Below are 6,401 nucleotides of genomic sequence, written 5' to 3' on the forward strand. Positions count from 1 at the left end.
TAGTCCTTTCCTTATTCATATAAGGAATTAGTCTTAATTTTCCAAGCTGAAAGTTCTCATTCATCATACTATACAACTTGCATGATTCCAAGTTTCGGTCCAATTGAACCTTGGGTGATGAGAATCTTTCCTTATTTGGTAATATTAGACACTACCACAACCGAAAGAATCAAATCCATTTTTCCAATATTGCTATCAATGGAATCTTATAAGCAACAACTTTTCACAAATGCCATTGTAAGGATACTTAAAATAAATAAAATCAAAACCTTTTTCTTTTATTTTAAAACTTTGCGGAAAAACTTATCCTTACAATCCATATGAAAACCTTGTTGTTATCTATTCCTAAGCAATATAAATATCATAACTCTCAAGTAATAGCCCAAAATTCTGATCACCGAACCGTGCGATTGAAATCCATCTTCGCGATCAGAATCAGCATGTACTTAATAGAGTTAGACAATGGACTTTACCTGAAGTAGAGCCAAACTTATTGACTTTAACATCCTTAGGTAAATTTGGCAGCTTCGTAACCAATGCCCCTTCCTTTGGCAATAGTTACCTATGGACCCTTGATAATGGGACTATCTCAGACTTCGCCTCTCTCTTTACCATTGGGTCAACCAAGTTGACTATGGCCGATCCCTTTCCATTGGGAAGAGAGAGCTTTACTGGATATCCAATGTCATCATTGTCAATGTCCATAGCGTTTTAGGAAGTTGATCTTAGCAAATAGATAAGATCAATAAGGGTCTTGTCTTAGTCTGTTTCATAGGATTCCTAAAAGAACTCACTATGTGACTTAGAAAGTAGTTGAGCCACCAACTTTCTCAAGACTTTGACACCCAACTCTCCCGGCTTGTCAATATGTGACTACATCTCCAAGATGTGATCACACCTAGACCTTGCCTTGCCAATAGGGCTTGAGTGACCTTAAACTTTTTAGGAACTTGTGGGTTAGGGAGAATAACTGGAGGAGGTGAAAGAAGTATGATATCCATGGGACATCATCTTCATTTAGGAAAGCTTGTTTCAAGAGATTTGGGAAGATCATAAATGTCTAGACCAGACATCTTTTTGGGAGATATTCAAGATAGTTGATTTAAAGTCCTTAATATGACACCCAATATGAAATATTAAGGCTAGGACCCAACAAACTATTTTATAACTTAGAAGAGGGATGTCGTAATCCAAGCTATAAAATATTTGAAGGTAGGTGAATGACGATTCACCAATTTCCACCATGAAAAACGAAATAATTTATTAGGTTTTAATTGGATTTGAAAGTCCTAGATCTTTGAGATTCATTGAACTGTTCAAAGGCATGTTTCAATCTCGAGTGTGCCCTTCAGGTTTTGTGACTGGGATGCCGAGGATCACAAAACAAGGTGTGAATAACCATGCAAATATACTTGGTACCCTTAATATTTACCCCTTAATCAGTGTGCCGGTTAACCACACACGCTCCACCGATACTATGATAAATATTAAGTTACCCTTTGCCTACCTTGTTAAGTCCAGGTTAGTGTGCCGGTTAACCACACACGCTCCACTAACGACTTAAGCAAAGTGCAAAGTGTAATTTCATGGGTTAGCACCAAATTCACATTTTCCTAAGTAACTAAGATTGGGTATTAATAAGAGTTTAGTTACTAAGTATTTATCATTAATACTTTTAATGAAAGGAGAATTATAGTCCTTGTCCTACCCATTCGGCTAACGACCCTCTACCAGTCAAGGAAGCGGTGGGTGAGAGTGGACACCCATTAAACTACCATTTTATAGGCAGTAACCTTATACCCCCCTTATAGACCGGCTTCGTGAATGAGGCCTACTAACGGTAAGACTGACTTTACTCTTATACATATATATAAATATTATTAACTTATAATATTATAAAGTATAAGGGTTGAATTTTAACTTTTAAAATTCTAAGGGCTAACTTGGAATTAAAGTATTCATAAGTGAAAACTTTTCAAATTCCAAAACTTGAGGGCAAGTTTTGAAACTATTCAAAACTAATTAATTCCATAACTTATGAGTTTAAAGTAGTTTTAATTAAAAAAAAAACTCTTCAAGTTCCATAACTTGAGGACAAGTTATGGAAGACTTTAAACTAATTAAAAAAATAACTTTTTTTTTCTTGTAACTTATGGAACTAATTAAGGTTACACTTTTTTTTTAATTTAATGAAGAGACTCTTGAACCTCCATAACTTGAGGACAAGTTATGGAGTCATAAAACCATTTAATTAGAACTAGACTCTTCATTTTGTAACCTTTGCCAACTTTTATGAGTTTTATGATTCTTAAATGTGACTTTTCATATAACTTGAGGACAAGTTACAAAAACACACTTTGGAATCAACTCTTAGATTAAAATGGATTGAAAACAACTATTTCACACAACTTTTCTATTAATCTAAGAACCTCATAAGAACAAGATAATTCAAATCATCAATCTTCAAGAAATTAGCATGAACATACAAACTAATACAAATCTTGAAATTATGACAATTATCTTAGAAATTGGATTAGCATGAACATTACCACATCAAAAACAAGTTTATAAGTCCAAAAACATCTTAGGGTAATGTTCCTAGTCCAATTCCAGCCAAAACAATCGAATATATGCATCCAACTCGATTTTTCAGCTACTTTTGCAAGTATAACAAGAAAACAAGCCTAGGCTCTGATACCACTGTTGGGTTATGAGCAGTCTAACACTCCTAAGTGTACATGCAACCCTAAATACCTTGGATCTATGTTTTCTCTATTATACATACAATTATGAACATCCAAGGTATTATCCTAATCTAGCATACAAAATAATAAATATAACAAGATAGAATACATACCTCTTTGATGTAGAATGTCTTCATGAAGCTTGAGTGCCTAGTGCCCCAAGTGTGACACCTCAAATGGTTCACACAACACCAAATACACTTGGAATAACTTGAGAGAAACTTGAACACTCCTTGAAATCGTCTAGCCCTCACACTCACACATTAGTGCACGATTTCTTGAGCCATGGGATTCTTTTATATGGTGGCTATTAGGGTTACACCATGTAACTCATAACTTTACCCATTCCTTATGCTCCATGGATTTTAACCTCCATGGAGTATCCATGGGTCACCCCATGGACTTAGTCCAACATAAGGAATCTTGGATCACAAGCCCACATATATAAGAATGAATGATTTACACAATCAACCCATATATTTAATTAGTCTCCTTTTGATCACTTAATTAATTCCAAATTAATTCTTGATCAATACTAATTAAATAACCTTATTAATATATTAGAACTTATAATATATTAACCAACCTTAATTGTTATTTCTCTCATTATAGTCTATCCAAATGCATGATGCCATGCAACCCAAATGGACCATGCCGGGTCGGGTCAAGTCTTACCAATTATAGTTATGGACTTAGACATTAATCTAACAGTGTTATCTTCGAAAACTCACTAAGCGTTTGCTTACAGTTGTATTGTGATTTCTGGTGCGTCTGGTTCCAATGGGAGGGGCCCGACTTGATGGCGGAGCGTGCACTCTCCACTATTTTCCGCACTCATTGATATGGATAATCTGATGATTTTGTATGATGGTCTTTATGTAGTGGATTTTAGTATCAATTTATGGTTGTAAACCTTATTTTAAGATGAAAATTTTATCTGGATTTTTGGGCTATTACATTTTAACAACTAATTAGGAAATTATTATTTCCAGGAAATGATAATAAAGAAGAACAAAAGTAGTTATGTTCATATGGCATGAATACTGCTGCTCGCAGTCGATCATCGCCCCATTAGGGCTCAACCAGTCCATGCCTTTGATGACCTTGTTCCCACGCAACGGAATGGGAACCAAATCCATGAGGTAACGCTCGTCGTACAACCTCAAGATGCAATATATGAAAACCTCTGATGCCTGCACGGATCAGTCGTCCGCAATCTCGACCTCTAATGGACAATCCAATGTACCTGATGACTCAGCAAACCTCTTCTTGAGTGCAAGGGATACGAATGATCGGGTAGCCCCCGAGTCAAATAACACCAATACTGGAATACCTTTCACATGGAATGATCCTAACAGAATACATGAAACATGAAACATAAATATCAAAACTGACATAATATAAGAAATAGGGATAAGAAACATACCCGTCACCACATCTAGTGTGGCACGCGCCTCCTCGGCTGTCAACTGGAAAGCTCGGCTCCTCACCACTGGAGCATCTGACTTGCCCTGTCGGCCATCTGTGATCCGTAGGGTCGCTGGAGCTGGTGCCGCCAGTGGCGCTGCTGATGTCAATCTCGGGCAGTTGGCCTTTTTATGGCCCTTGTGATTGCAATGAAAGAAAATCAGGTCTGATGTCTGAAAGGTGGGGGTAGGGGCAGTATAATCTCTGCCAAAGTGCCCAAGCTTGACGCACTTATAGCAGCCCGATGCCCCCAACCTGCAAACTCCCTCATGCGTCTTGCCGCACTTCCCACAGCGGCTCCGACCCTGCTGGCCCTTCGACCTTGAGTCGAACCCCGTGGGTTTCTTCCCAGAAACCCCAGTCGCCTGCCTAGTCTCCGCCTTCCTCTTCCTGATATGCTCTATATCAATCTCTATCTCTCTCCCCCTCGTAATCATGTCATCCAAAGTCGGGCATGCCGAGTAGCTGACATGTTTCCGAATGTCAGCTCTCAACATGTCGTGGTACCGTGTCTTCCTCATCTCCTTATCCCCCGCGTACTGGGGCACCAGTAAGGCCCTCTCCCTGAACTTGGCGGTAATCTCCGCCACCGACTCAGTAGTCTGCCTCACATCCAGAAACTCCCTGGCCAGCTGTTGAAGCTCCACAACCGGTACAAACTCAGCACGAAACCTGGTCACAAAGTCTGACCACGTCATAGCCTCAATGGCTGGGGCTCCCAATGTGTCACTGACTGCCTCCCACCAATCTCTCGCTCTGTCTCTCAAACATCCGGCAGCATACCGAACCTTCAACCCCTCAGGGCAGAAGCTCATCAACTGTGCAGACTCGATGTATGCAATCTATCTCCTGGCCACGATGGGGTCCTTCACCCCGTGAAATTCTGGCGCACCACATCACCTGAAATCCTTGAAGGAGAGTGTGTGAGTTCTTGACTGGATAAATGTCATATCACTCCTGAATGCCCTGAGGTGATCCTCCATCAGCTCAATGATCCCTTCCTTTATCAACCCGAAAATCACCGGGGTCGACTCAAGGATGCCTCTCGTAATCTCGGACGCGATGAACTCACGCAATCCCTCATCGACTAGCTCGGAACCCGAACCCGAAACTGAACCTGATCCTGACCCAGACCCTGAACCTCCTGCTCTGTGACGTGTCACCACCATTCTGAAACAAAAGACATAATCGTCAGGGTCATACATAACCTCGATAGGTCTCATACACTACAAGTTCCCTAATTCTATCTCAACCCTCCTTGACTCGAGTACAGATCCTCTGCTTTCAGTAGTACGGGCCCATACTACCTTCCACATTTATCCATACTTTCCTCAAGGATTGCCTTGACTTCACCAAGTCCCTTATACTACTACCGCTCTCCATGCTAACCTCATGATAGGCTCACCCTAGGGTAATCTCCGACCTACTATCCGCCATCAGCTGCATAAGAAGTCCCTACTATCTCTCCCTAACTAGCTCGCTAATACCATTACATATCACTAAGACCAGATAATTCTTCGAATGAGAGGTCCTACCCTACAACGGTTGGACTCAGACAAGAGCTGTGAAATACGGCTAGACCTAACCTTTTGAAATTATTTAGTCCTCATAATATGTAACTTAACGTATTCGTTTACTAGTTAATTAAAGATAACTAGAACTCCTAAAAGCACAAAGCAAGCAGCATTCGAGCATTGAGTAACCCAAACCAAGCATATCCTAATCAGGCCATCATATCACCGACTAATCAGTTCTAGCATGTAATTCAATAAGCACATATAGCAGGCACATAATGCATCTTCCTAGATCCTTAGCCCTAATCTAGCATGCAGTTCTCATACACATACAACATGCATATAAGGCATCCTTCCTAGATCCTCGACCCTAATCTAGCATGCAGTTCTCATAATCATATCATATAACATAACAAACATGTATGGGTATCTTGGGGAAAACTAACTTGAGCTCGGCTGATTGCACGCATCACACTCCTTGTTCTTTCTCAAAAACCTTAATTTTAAAGTTTGGAAAATTTTATTTTTATAAAAACTTTTCAATCCTCGATTTGAGTCCAAACACCCCCAAAGGTGTGCCTGAATCCCTCTAACCAAGGCTCTGATACCAACCTGTAACATCCCAAAATTCAAGACCAAAATTCATTTTTAAATTAAAGATTCATAAATCACATTT

The sequence above is a fragment of the Lactuca virosa genome, chromosome 6 (genome assembly GCF_052849685.1).
Source record: "Lactuca virosa cultivar CGN04683 chromosome 6, Lactuca_virosa_CGN04683_v6, whole genome shotgun sequence".
In the NCBI taxonomy this organism is placed as follows: domain Eukaryota; kingdom Viridiplantae; phylum Streptophyta; class Magnoliopsida; order Asterales; family Asteraceae; genus Lactuca; species Lactuca virosa.